This window comes from Natator depressus, chromosome 4 (assembly GCF_965152275.1).
Source record: "Natator depressus isolate rNatDep1 chromosome 4, rNatDep2.hap1, whole genome shotgun sequence".
NCBI classification, from domain to species: Eukaryota; Metazoa; Chordata; order Testudines; family Cheloniidae; genus Natator; species Natator depressus.
In genome coordinates, this window is record NC_134237.1 from 118436754 (window position 1) to 118451468 (window position 14715).

A 14715-nucleotide genomic window follows, 5' to 3' on the forward strand; every position below is an offset into this window, starting at 1 on the left:
GGAAGTCTCCATTAGTACTCCCAAGCAGGTGCTTTCATTAAAATCCTTTCCTTATTATCAAGCCTGCTGAGAAGCTGAGCTTTTAAATGGAGAGCTAAGTCACATGACTACCTCACCCCCATGGACTCTTACATTTCCTAAACCACATAAAACATAATGACAAACTACACAGTGATTCCTACTGGGGGAAAAGTATTTAAATTGTTCCACCAGTCATTATGGCAGCATTTAAACTTCTACCAAACTGTGTTTAGACATTTCGTAGTATCTCCCCTCCCGTACTGAATGGTTTGGCCCTCTCTTGAAAGGCCTTTGTTATTTCACCAAAGCCATTTATACGAGCTCTGTTATTCTAAACAGAGAAGTACTGGCCCAATGTTTTACTGTGCTTCATCCCTCTATGCTATAAATCCAAACTCCTGCTTCATCGGGTGGCTTTATAATCCCAGTTTCCAGAAGATACAAGGGGTTTAGCTTCCTCCCAGTGGTTTCCAGCTTTACAGGAGCTGGGGAAAACTGAATGTCTCAACTATTTTTTGTAGATTAAAACCCCCAAGTACACTGAGCCTCCCTCCTTTTCCACTGAAATCCAAAGATAAAAGATTTTTCTCTATTTGTACCACCCAAGAATTCATGTTTATTTAAAGAAGGAGGTTATCCCCCTTGGAAAGGAAAGGAGTATACCAGAAAGCAAGCAGACAACACAATTTTGCTGAGCAGCAAAAGGGGGAAAAAAGACATTACATCTTCCAACAGGTAAGTCTCTACCATTCATTTTCATCCTGAGCTTTGTCGGTTGAGGCTACTTTAGCTGGCTTCACCCATTCTAATACAATAGAAACCCTGGGTGGGGTTGTAACCCTATTTTAATGTCAGCTGAATGTTAGGACCTCTAACAATGCAGGCTTCTATTAGTACTGTGTTGCTTTGTTAGAATTGGACTCTGATCCTGAATCCTAGCATTCAACTTGAACTCATTGCCTTCTTGGGGCTAAAGGGCTAAAAGTGAGCCGTAGGGGTCCATAATAGTTAGCAGGAAGCTTTGTGAGACATACAGCATGTTGCCTTTCCTGCTGAGAAATAACAAGCTGCCTAACAACATACATCAGTAACACTGGTAATCTCAAGTAAATGTAACTATTATTGATAAAGCTAGGTAAACATCTTCAGAGCAACAGCAATGTATTGTCACAGCTGGGTGCTTTGAGTCAGCGTTTCCCTGCAGACTACAGGGCGACTGCATTTCCTTAGAACTGGACCAGAGAATATTTTTCTCTTGGTGTTTTCTGTTTTTACATTCTGACCCAGATTGCAGAGCCAGCTTTTCATTTTGTAAGAGCTGGGGGAAGCGAGGCTATCTTGATTCCGACAAGGAAGAGGAAATGCTGACACAATTTGATGCCAAAAGATTTTAACCCCTGAGCTGATTTTACTGGGAGTTTCTGTTCAGGTGTAACGTGCTTATTAGAGTGAAGCACAGTCTGGAATCTAATCTTCTTAAAAAGTGGAATTTAAATTTAGAGTAATCCTAGTGTGAAAATGATAATCTAGGACCATGATCCTGCAGACCTTTCTGCGTGCCAGGAATCCTACTGAAATCAATGCAATTATTTACGTGAGTCACTGAATAAAAGGTTGCAGGATCAGGTGCAAGCTTAGGGTATGTCTACACAGCAAAAGCTGTGCACAGGCCAGGCTACCTGAGATAGCTTGACTCTAGCTAGTGCACATAATGACAGTAGTAAAGACAGTGCAATGAGGGCTTCAGTACAAGTAGTTTAAGCCTGGCACAGACCTTGGGTATGTACTCTGCTCACTAGCCTGTACTGAAGCCCCCGCTTCTGTTGTTATCCGTGTTAGCTGGATTCAGGCTTGTTCAGAGAGGTTAGCCCATGCGCAGCTGTTGTTATATAGACACGTCTTTAGCAGTTGTGCAGTATGTCACATCTTCAAAGCACTATACGCATATTAGCTAATGAATGTTTACAATCCAGATGACATTATTTTGGGGAATTACGCATCTGCCACTGGGAGGAAATGAAGGACTAATCAGACCAAAACTGTGCAAGAAGACAAAACCGTCTTAAGCCCATTTCAAAACCTACCGTGTCCAGCATATATATATATATATATAAAGAACGAGCATGACTGCCACGTTAAAATGACATATCTCATTTAACTACACAGTGCATTGGGGGCAGACAAAGTTCAGTCTGGAGACTGCAGATACCGTGAGATTGGTGTTTAGAACCGCACAAATTTCCCTGCAAGTTAGAACATACACAAGGCAGGCAGGAGAAGCCCACTTAGCCACAGTTCTGAAGCTCCAGTATTGGCACTTGCGTTAAAGGTTCTCAGCTGTTATATATCACATGGTGTCCTTAACTCAAAATATCCTTTCTTCTCGCGGTTTAAATTGGGCTCTTAAGGCCAAAACCTGCCCTCCTATATATATCTCACCAACTTCAGTGGGACTGCCTGGGTGTAATTTGGGGTAGAACTTGCTCTTTAAATATTAACACGTTATATAATATTTGAGAGGCACTGCTGAAGAAAACCCTAAAGCCTTCAGCCAAACGCACAGCTGCACTGAAGCATGCAAACAGGATGCTGAATAGCAATGCCAGAGAGACACAATGGAAATTAAAGGAAATATCTTGTTTTCATATGAGATGTCTTTCAACTTCCTGGCAGCTTCTTTCAATCATCCTGAAAAGATCCAGGACAGCTAGACAAAAACAGGGGCATCTCATTTGCGTCTAATTATTTTCATAGTTATGAGAGAGATCAAAGCACCAACAGAACCTATGCCCCAATGTGAAGGAATCTGAATTGTTTCTGCAAGTCATGCAGCACCAAATTCCTAGGACTTTCAAGCTGGAACATAAGGGAATATGGAATTCCTAATGTGGTATCCACAATGTACCCGGGTTGTGCTTTTTCCTGTTTGTTACAGTGCATTGGTCTCTGGGGTTATTTAATGAGGGCAGGTGTCCACAGTGTAGAGGTATTGAATTGTCTCTGTGTAGTGGTGTTTTAAAAAGGCTACAGAAGGTCAAGGGCCAGGGCCGGTTTGAGATGTGTTTATTCCCTAGGCACAAACCTTTCCATTTCCCCACGTCCCTCCAGATGCGCATCTTGAGTGAAAAGGCACTGGTTAAATTCCATTGAGAATACCACAATGTAGGGTGTCCACCCAACGGAATCTAAGAACAATTACAGGCATGTACATGAACTATAATGGTACTATCTTCTAGGCTATAAACCACAAGAAAGGCTGAAGAAAATGGTGATTCTGATGCTGGACTGGGACTAAGGTGATTTGGGTTCAATTCCTGGTTCTGTCATAGACTTTCTGTGTGAAATCTGGCAAGTAATTTAATCCCTGCCTTAGTTTCCCTGTCTGTGAAATAGGGATAATAATAGTTGCCTACTTCACAATGGTGTTGTGAGGATAAATTAACATTTACGAGATGCTCAGATACTACGGTGATTGGAGCCATAAAAGAAACCTAGAGAGAGAGTGAGAGACTTTGCTGTTACTCACAGAACAGTCACAAATTTGAATTTGGATTAGATTTGCACAGTTACAAAAGAAAACGATACATTTAATCCAAATAAAGGAACCAATTATCTCCTCAGTCCTTTCCTAGAATCCCCAATAATGTGACTTGAAATTAGGGGAGAAACTGCTCCCAAATCTTCAAAGAAAACAAAAATGTGCCAACAAGCTTAAATATTTACAAAATTGAAGGGAAAATGGTTAGTTTAAAATATATTATTTCCTGCTAAAGAGCACAACAGTGCTACAAGTTAAATTTAAAATGTAATGCCTTTAGCACAACGTGTGTTATGCAATCTCATATATTATTATGCAATATCATACAGTCAGTGACGTTATTGATGGAAAAGACTATTAGGTGAATGGTAGTCTTGACTGTGCAAGGATTTAAGTCGCTTCCAGTTCCACTGATTTCACTGGGAATGGAGGATATTCAGCATATTGCAAGGTCAGAATATAGATGCCTATTGTTATCATATTATAACAATGTTTATAATGCACACTATCACAGTATATAACAATAAAAATAACTCATTTATATGTTGCTGCTGTAACTAGGTTACAAAGTTCTGAAGAAAATGTTAGCTTCTTAATAACAGATATTAGTAAGTATCATAACAAAGATGGTTTAGTATTTTGGGGTTTTTTCCCCCCGGGTATACCACCTAGCACAATGGGGTATGCAATGGTCCATGTCTAGGGTGTGAACACTACAAATAAATAAATAAATAATGGGTATTAAATGAACTTGAGTCTCTACTTTTACATTTTAAAACCACTGGAGCTAAAAGGAAAATGTGGAAATACACAAGGTCTGATTTTGAGCCATTTTGTAACTGGAAGAATTTCAAGTAGGCTAATACTTAGGGCAGTCAAGCGATTAAAATAATTAATCATGATTAATTGTGCAATTAATGTGCTGTTAAACAATAATAGAATACTATTTATATAAATATTTTTGGATGTTTTTCACATTTTCAAATATATTGATTTCAACTACAACACAGATTACAAAGTGTACAGTGCTCACTTTATATTTTTTATTATAAATATTTGCACTGTAAAAATAAAAGAAATAGTATTTTTCAATTCACTTAATACAAGTACCATAGTGCAATCTCTTTATCATGAAAGTTGAACTTCCAAATGTAGAATTATGTACAAAAAATAACTGCATTCAAAAATGTAAAAAATGTAAAACTTTAGCACCTACAAGTCCATTCAGTCCTACTTCTTGTTCAGCCAATTGCTCAGACATACAAGTTTGTTTACATTTGCAGGAGATAACGCTGCCCACTTCTTGTTTACAATGTCACCTGAAAGTGAGAACAGGTGTTCACATGGCACAGTTGTAGCCAGTGTTGCACGATATTTACGTGCCAGATGAGCTAAAGATTCATATGTCCCTTCATGCTTCAACCATCATTCCAGAGGACATGATGATGACAGGTTCTGCTCGATAACAATCCAAAGCAGTGCAGACCAACGCATCTTCATTTTCATCATGCCACCAGCAGAAGGTTTATTTTGTTTTTTGGTGGTTCCAGTTCTGTAGTTTCCGCATGGGAGTGTTGCTCTTTTAAGACTTCTGAAAGCATGCTCCACAACTCGTCCCTCTCAGATTTTGGAAGGCACTTCAGATTCTTAAACCCTGGGTCGAGTGCTGTAGCTATCTTTAGAAATCTCACATTGGTACCTTATTTGCTTTTTGTCACATCTGCAGTGAAAGTGTTCTTAAAACGAACAACATGTGCTGGGTCATCATCCAAGACTGCTATAATGTGAAATATATGGCATCATGCAGGTAAAACACAGATCAGGAGACATACAATTTCCCCCCAAGGAGTCGAGTCACAAATCTAATTAACACATTATTTTTTAACAAGCATCATCAGCTTGGAAGTATGTCCTCTGGAATGGTGGTCAAAGCATGAAGAGGCATACGATTGTTTAGCATATCTGGCATGTAAATATCTTGCAATGCCGGCTACAAAAGTGCCATGCCAATGCCTGTTCTCACTTTCAGGTGACATTGTAAATAAGAAGTGGGCCGCATTATCTCCCGTAAATGTAAACAAACTTGTTCCTCTTAGCGATTGGCTGAACAAAAAGTAGGACTGAGTGGACTTGGAGGCGCTGAAGTTTTACATTGTTTTGTTTTTGAGTGCAGTTATGCAAAAAAAAAATCTACTTTTGTAAGTTGCACTTTCACCATAAAAAGATTGCGCTATGGTACTTGTATGAGGTGAATTGAAAAATACTATTTCTTTTGTTTGTCATTTTTACAGTGTAAATATTTGTAATAAAAATAATATGAGCACTCTACACTTTGTATTCTGTGTTAAAATTGAAATCAATATATTTTAAAATGTAGAAAAACATCCAAAATATTTAATACATTTCAATTGGTATTCTATTGTTTAACAGTGCAATGAAAACTGTGATGAATCGCGATTAATTTTTTTAATCACAATTAATTTTTTTGAGTTAATTGCATGAGTTAACTGTAATTAATCAACAGGCCTACTAATACTTTGACCAAAACCAAACAAATTAAACAAAGTCATGTATTCTCTGCCTTAAGGACTACTTATTACTCTGTTTGTGTAGTGCTTAGCACAATGGGTTGGGGCTTCCAGATATAGATAATAATAATTTTCAGCTCTTAAGAGCAAATGTATCTGACTGAGGCTTTCAGTATATTTCTGACATATTTTCCTGCATGGCAAATTGTTAGTAGTCCAATGCACTGAGCTTGCAATTGTGAGCATTTTAGAAAAGGAGATTCTTGGATGGACGGTATCAGTTAATGGTCAACTTTCAGTTAGTTCATATATCCAAGCTGGGCTGTTCAACCAACAGGAAAGTAAAAAGGTCAAACAGGAAGGGATGGATCGGGAGCCAGTTCCAACCAGAGCTGTGGAAGGCTGAGATCTGTCTGCAGTTCACCAGAATGTTAGAATAGAACAAATCAGATTCGGAAAAGGTAGGAGAAATATTATGCTTCATACCTGAGTATCTAGCTGTATTTAGGCTGTTTGTGTTGTAATATTTGATTGTTGGACTCTACTATGTCTGAAAAAAATGTGAGCAACTGAGGGGAATGATTTTAGTACTAGAGTAGCTTAGTGCTTGGTTACAGGGATAGATTTAAGAATAAGTGTAATGGTAATGGGTTGTAGTAATAAATTTCAGCAGTGACATTTATGGACATTTTTATGTGATGTTTTTGTTGCTTTTGTTAAGAGCCAAGATGTTTCTGTTCTTTGCTTTTTGTTTTCTCTTCTCTTCTACAGTATATTCAGAATAGGCCAAACTTTTTTAAACCTGAGCACCCAAAAGGAAGGACTTTGATCCATCTTTAGACACTTTAAAAATCACCTGGTTTTCAGAAGACCTGCAGTGCACAAATGTTCACAAATGTTCACTTTAAGTTAGGTGCCTAAATGAGGATCTGAATCCATAATTTTTAGGTGCCAAAGTTTGAGAATTTTGAACATAGGGTACATTTTTCAAAAACACCGAAGTCCCATTTTCAGAAAGGGGTGTAGGCAATTAGGTGCTTTTGAAAATGTTAACTATGCTGCAAACAGTAGCGTTGTCTCTGTTTAAGCTGTCAATGAATAAAAGCCCTAATGAGCTTTTATGAAGGACCGCAAGTTTTCCATTTTACCTCCCCTTAACTCGAGCACCGAGTTTCACAAGGTGCTGTTTCTGTGTAGTAGGGTAATACACTGAAATTATATGTTACATTTTTACTATATCTAAGTACTGAGAGTATAATACGTTGGGTGGAATATTATTATTTTGATTTACAATTGCGGTAGCCCCTAGGGGACTCCAGCAGATCAGGACCCCATTGTGCTTGAGTCTGTACAAGCACCTAATTAATGTCAGTCTTTTGCCATATGAGTCTCTGCTATGAGGAGTTTGCAGTCTAAAAGACAAGATGAAACAGGTAGTGAAACAAACAAATTTGGAGAGAAGTGGGTGAGAAGGAAGGGTGAAGTAGCAGCTTTCATAACGTAAACCAATTTATGTTGCAGTGTTGCTGTAGCCCTGTAGGTCCCAGGATATTAGAGAGACAAGGTGGGTGAAGTAATATCTTTTATTGGACTTCAGGACTGGAACCTGGACCTGAATACTGGACATGAAGAAGCGCTGTGTGTAGCTCAAAAGCTTGCCTCTTTCACCAACAGAAGTTGGTCCAATGAAAGATATCACCTCACCCACCTTGTCTAACCAAAGTATAGGATGTCTTGAAAATGATGCAACTTGTAAGGGAATTTAGCAGGGTTCAAAGAGGGATTGGACACTAATATGGATAACAAAACTAACAGTTAATGCCAACAAAAAGTATTTGAGGGGAGAGACACTGTGTTTCATGTTTTAAACAAATCTCTCATTATTAATAATTAGGATGAGGGGCAGATTATACCTCATCATCTACTGTGGAGTTTCTTGCACTTTCTTCTGAAGCACCTTTTGCTGGCCACTGTTGGAAACAGGATACAGGACTAGATGGACCACGGGTCTGATCCAGAAGAGCAGTTCCTATGTAGGGCTATGTTACTATATTGCTCACTTAGCAGGACAGATAGCAGGAACCGAATGGCTGGGGCTTTAGAATGGGATAATGGGAAGGAAGCATAGCCTTGCTGTGTGTGGGTCAGAATCTGTAGTGTGGATTAGTTTTGCTGTCCCAATCCTGGCACCAGTTAGACCAGTCTAAAGACTTGTAATTTACAAGAGCTGTCCATGGGCCCCAAGAAGCTCCTCTGAGATAGCTGGGGCATAGAGAAATTCCAGCTACAATCCCTTTCCCTCAGACCATGCCCCCTGTATGGGGATGTGGCTGGAAAGAGGTGTGCGTAGGAGCTACAAAGGTGATTCTGCACCATCCAAGCATTCCCCTAGGTGTGAGGAATCCTTCAGGGGCAAGTTATGCCAGCCTTAGGGCTGCTTTGAACCACTGAGTGGCTGAAGAACTGGTTCTTGGTGTCAGGTGGCTTGGGTTATGTTCTTGGCTCTGGTACCGATTTCCTGTGTGAGTTGGAGAAACTCACTTCTCTCTCACTCCTCCTGTGTAAAACTGGGATAATAAATTATAATACTGATCACCACACAGGAATATTGAAGCAAAATTAATGAATGTTTGTAAAGTGTGTTGGAATCCTCAGGTGGAAGGTGCTATATAAGTGCTAAGTACAATGGTCATAGATTGCATGTAGCTTTCTAGGCCACCAGTTCAAACCTGGCCCAGATTAGAAATGGCTTCCTGGTGTCCTATTCAAAATAAATGGGAGTCCCTCCCAATGCAGATCTTAGTTCTAGTTCCACATTGGAAGACACACCACTGCAGTAAGCAATATGTTAGCCTCAGCGAAGGGTCCAGTAATGGCCACCTTTCTGACCTAAAAACATAAGTCTTCTCAACTTTCTCACCTCCGAGGTGTACCTTACAAGTCACGTTTGATGCACAGGGCAGTAGACAGCATCTTGCATTGCAATGTTCTATGCTGTACCTGATTTGTAGGTACAATCAGAAGGTTTTAATTTTCTTGCTCCTCCATCCACCACTTTACGTAAGGAGTAAATTCACTAAATCAAAATGGTGGTGATGGAAAACAGTAAGTCTACGCTGTAACTCTTTACTATTTTCTTAAGCATTTTTTAAAAAAAGTTGCAGACAGAGTTAGCCTGATATTTTCCATTCCCTTATCTGTTTTGTTCCACTCTGTGGTGTTTTAAAGTTGCTTTCCAGATACTTTTAAAAGGAAGTGGCAAGGGGGACAAAAATTGCGGGAAAACAGTATTGTTCCATTTATCTTCCTTCCAAAAGGAAAAATAATGCCTTCCTTTCCCTGCCTGTCCACACTGAACAACTCTCAAATCAACATGGTTGAGAGCCATGTTAACAAGCTGTACTTAATGCGCAGGAAAATATCTATGGCCTTCTGAGCCACACATGCCAAAATAGGCTGTTGCTAGTGGCTCTCAGGCAGGCCAACCTGTTCAGATGAGAGACTGATGTATCTTGCTGAGAAAGCTGATAACAAAACCCAACCTCTAGCTCTACATTAGGATGTGTCAAGCAGTCCAGCTGCTATCTCTGCTCTGTTAGTACTGATACTCATGATAGGCTCTGCAGCTACGAAATGAGCATTGTTATTCTTATTTATTTGTATTATTGTAGTGCTTAGGAGCTCCAGTCAGATCAGAACTCTGGTATGCTAGGCACTGTACAAACAGAACAGCAAGTCCCTGCCCCAAAGAGCATCCCCAGGCCAGGGTGCCACAGCTTTTAAGGAAGGATATCTCCTGTTCTCCCCACATGCACTCACTGAATGAGGAATAGGCTCCTATTCGGAGAGATTCAGAAAGCCCATGCAGCTTCCGTGGGCCAGCATGCTGTGATACCTATTGGCTTCCAGATCAAGGTTCAAAGAATATGGAATCCTGCTAAAGTAACTGTTGGTTTATTTCAAAAAAATCTGTCTAACTTCATTTTAAAAAATTCAAATGCACTGACAATCGCTGATTATAAAGAAACAAATTCATTCAGCATAGGAATTGCCATGTAGCACCAAACCCATGACCCATCCAGTACAGCATCTCATGTTTGACAGAGGCCAGAACCAGCTGTTTCAGATGAAGGTGTAAGTAGTACCCCACAGTAAGCAGTTGTATCCCACATGCAAGCTTCATCCTAACCCCTAGTAGTGAGAGATTGATTAAGCCCTGAATTATGAGGTTTAATGTCCCTTCTAAAGTTGTCTTGGCATTAATTACTATAGCTCTGGATATTCTTGTTCTCCCTCTAAATGTCCATTCCCTCTTTGAGTTGTGCTGACTTCAGTATTAAAAAAACAACTCGTAAGCAAAAGATAACTGGCATTAGCACAATAGACAAGGTGATGTACCAAAGTATGGATTGTTTAGTATGGTTTTGCTCCTTGTTGGATTATTTAACTGGGCACCTGAACTTTCAGTGAGAAGAAGAGAAACATGGTGACTAAAACAATGTTTAATAAGTCCTGTGGAAACCCATCAGTTGCTTGGGGCCAGCTTGTCAAACGTATTTAGGTGCATACAGATGCACTTATCTACCTATCAGGATTTTTAAAAGTACCTAAGAAGGTTAGGTGCCTAATGCCCATTGAAATAATTGAAAATCGGGTCCCTGGTGCTTATATGTAACCCAATGGATTAAAAAAAGGTAAAAATATAAATATTAGAATTGACAGAGAGCTACTGTATCTCACCCATAAACATTAAAAGATGGGAAGGGATACTGCAGAGAGGAGAATCAGGTTGTCAGGTGCTTGAATGAGACATTTGCTCTTGCTCTGTTACCCTCAGAAGAGCAAAGGGAGAAAACTATCATTGGTACAGACATAGCTTCTCCTGTTCTTTCCCCCTTTGATTTGTCCCTTGGCTTGTGCTCTGAGAAATTCTGTGTCTCATTCTCCTTAAAGTGCTGATATCTATCTTAACATTCTGAGAATTCAGACTTTGTTCTGATACCTTTCAGCATTCTTCTCAATGCATTCCTTCAGGCTAGTGCACAACCCCATTATATGTGTAACTCTTAAAACACGCACGTGCGCGCGCACACACTCACACACGTGCACGAAGGAGATAGCAAAAGTTAATTAGTATCTTTTCCATCAGTCATTATCCAAATTCCTGGAATTCTAGTCCTTTGTACAGGCTGCTCCTTTCATGTTATATGCATTTGCTAAATTTTAATGAGAATTTGTTTCCATTTACAGATATAAAGTAATGTATATACAGATATTCTGAGCATTGCTGAATGTGTATGATATATTTTGCTATACATTCAGCTCTGCTTTTCAACCAAGATTACCCTTAACATCTGCAAATGTACAGGACTTTGGAGGTGCCTTGAGTAATAGAATTTGAAATACTACTTCTGAAGTTTAATTATGGAATAATGGTCCAACAATCACCAATCTGAATTGATGTGCATGGGTTCTATCATTCAGATTTTTATTTATACATCCTACTTCCAAAAGTTGGCTCTGAGCATGTAAACCTTTATTGCCTGTGTGATTCTTCACTCATGTGAGCAGTTGCATTGACTTAAATGGGTCAAAAAGGTAAAATATTATTCATTTATTTATTTATATTTTGGCAGTACCCAGATGCCCCAGTCATGGACCAGAATCCCATTGTGCAAACGGTTCCAGATGTGCAATTACTTACGGAACTTTTTGTTTTGCACTTTTGTGCATTTTAAATATTGCGCTTAGGTTTTGATATAGTACCTGTCACTGTGGTCCCTAAGGGCTTGTCTACACTTACTGGGGGATCGATGAGCGGTGATAGATTTTAGCAGGTCTAGTGAAAACCCACTAAAATTGACCACAGATTGCTCTCCCATCCACTCCTGTACTCCACCGGATAGAGAAGAGTAGGGGGAGTCGATGGGAGAGTGTCTCCTATCAACATCGTGTAGTGTGGACCCCGCGGTAAGTAGATCTAAGCTACGTTGATTTGAGTTATGCTATTCGGGTAACCCAAATTGCATAGCTTAGATCAAATTTCCCCTGTAGTGTAGACAAGGCCTAAGATAGACAGATATAGAGATAATTAGAAAGAAAGAAAGAAACCGCTTTATCCTGATTTATTGGTGACATATAGGTTCTAAGTGACGATAGATTTAGAGCTGGATGGGAAATGAAATTTCACAGGATGGGACGACAAAGATTTTGAAAATTTTTCCCTTGGGACAAAAAGTCAATCTTGCACATTTTCATGAAATGCCCTCTCCGCACCCCCCCCCCCCAAATCAGTTTGGGTCAATCAAAACATTTCATTTCAATAATTTTTAAACCTTTAATTTTCATTTTGACCATTTTAAAAAAAATTTCCTCTGTATTTAGCTTAAATTTCTAAACAAACCATTGTTTTGAACTGGAAAACTGGAATTTTATATTTCTAGTTTTGACAATTCCAAAACTTTTCCTTAGTTGAGAAATTCTTCAAAAATAATGCTTTCCCATGAAAAATTACATCAGGATGTTCTGATGAACAATATTTTTTCATTGGAAAATGCTCATTTGTCAAAACTTGAACTGTTTGTGGGATATATATCTGTACATATAAAATATGAAGGTTTCTACAAATTTGTTGTTTTGAAACAAATTTGGGAAAAGTTTTGAAATTGTCAAAACAGAATGTTTTGACCTTTTTAATTCAATTTTTTGGTTCAACACATTTCCTTTCAAAATGTAAGGTTATTATAAATTAAAAAATCAATTAAAAAGTTCAATTCAAAACAAAACATTTTGAAATTATGGAAACAAAAGGGTTGGATTGACCTGAACTGAATGCTTTGTCAGATTGTCAGTTTGTGAAAATTTTCAAGATTTTCACTTTTTGTCCCAGTTCAGAATGGGTTTTTTTTTCAAAATCTTGAAAATTTGCCTGAAACAGGAACACCATTTCCCATCCAGCTCTAATCAGAAGGCACGCACTTAGAGGAGCACAAGCAACATGGAGGACAATGCACTATGGAATATCCTTTCAGACAGGGAGCTGGGAGGACAGAGAAATGACTAGACTGATTATGCAGGCATGGTTAGGGGGGCTTGTCCATAGAGCAACCAGGGTGGTGAAGGTGATAGTTTACTCTTGCCCTGAACTGGAGTGGTAAACAATCAACTGCCATGGTTACTCACCAAGTTTTAACCATGTTTAGAGACATAAATGACACCAACAGGTTTGAAACCTGGTATAATTGTACTTAATCTTTTACTGTGAAAGGCTTGTCAAAGCAGGAAAGGATTCCACATGCCTAAGTGGAGTTTACACGAATGCAACAGGGCTTCCTGCAACCAAAGTCAAGCAATGATCAAAAGCATTAGCTAAAGTATGGCTCACTTAAGCCTGGTTCTGTAGAGGGGTGAGGCCATGCCTCTGCTTTTGCTCCTGATAATTTCCTTTCAGCTCTATCCCTTTTCTCTGGGTATGTCTTATACAGCAAAGAAAAACATGCAGCTGGCCCGTGCCAGCCATCTCGGGCTTGCGTGGCGCAGACTGTGGGGTTGTTTCATTGCTGTGCAGACTTCCGGGCTTGGGACAGAGTCCGAGCTCTGGGATCTTCCAACCCTGCAAGGCCCTAAAGCCCAGGCTCCAGCCCAAGCCCAGAAGTCTACACAGCAATAAAACAGCAGAGTCGGCACTAGGCGTAAGCGGACTAAACAATAGCTCAAAGGGGCCCTCAATTTGCTTTTTATTAATGTTGTGTAGGAGGGGCCCCCAAATATTCCCATTTAGAGCCCGCAATGGGGTAGCACTGTGAAACAGCCCTGCAGCCCAAGCCGCGTGAGCCCAAGTCAGCTGGCACGGGCCAGCCGCGGGTACTCTTAGAGATCATTCCTCCTTGACTCTTGCTTCCAGACTCAGCCCATAATTTCCTGCACCACATACCTCTCCTAGAGTGCTGCAGGGAGCTAATAACTAATTATCCACCTCTGACTTAGCCCATCTACCCTGAAGGTTCCAGCACTGAGGGTGGATCATTAACTGAATCCACAAAAATCAGCCCCCTTTCTTGCGTTCTTTAAGAATGCAGTACCTATACCACCAATCTTGTCCTCTTCAAAATGTTACTGACATTTTTCACTGCATTGCCACCGTGATGTGGATGAATGCTATTCCTGGGAGGCTGTGTGTTAAAGCTAGCAGGGCGTGAACAATCGGCAATGGGCATAAGTAAACTTCATTCTGTCTTTCATTGTTAGTCATACCTACCCCTCTCCCTGCTTATCCAGACATTAATGAATCCAGATTTGCCAAAGCCTTTTCCTGGGGTGTAATAAGCTCAAAGTGCCATGCAGGAAGGAAGCAATCAGAACTAACCGTTGTAACAGCAGTTACCGTTTTCAAAGCCTTTATAAACCATCAGTTATTAATCCTCACAACATACTAATAAGGTAGATACATTAATATTACTTTCCCCATTTTAAAGTTGGGAAAACTGAGTCAGAGAAGTTAAGTGCTGGGGCTTTAGTAAAGGTGTGACATACAAGTGCTGAAAAGAGGCTGCTCTTCAATTTCTGGTCCCTATTACATGTTCTTCATCTGGATTACAGAAAGTTATTTCCTACTGTGCAGCATCCCCC

General features: G+C 39.7%; 1 protein-coding gene across 5 annotated transcripts in view; it reads left to right on the forward strand.

Moving 5' to 3' along the window:
• The first annotated feature begins 330 nt into the window (after positions 1-330).
• Positions 331-14715, forward strand: part of SH3TC1 (SH3 domain and tetratricopeptide repeats 1) — a 58941-nt gene continuing 44556 nt past the window's right edge. For 4 of the 5 annotated variants that reach the window (XM_074951754.1, XM_074951757.1, XM_074951756.1 and 1 more), the window contains exon 1: positions 6423-6548. The gene's annotated coding sequence lies outside the window, so the exon portion shown is untranslated. Of the gene's footprint in view, positions 757-6422; positions 6549-14715 lie in introns of those variants that run through there. The other variant, XM_074951755.1, reaches the window with a different exon arrangement.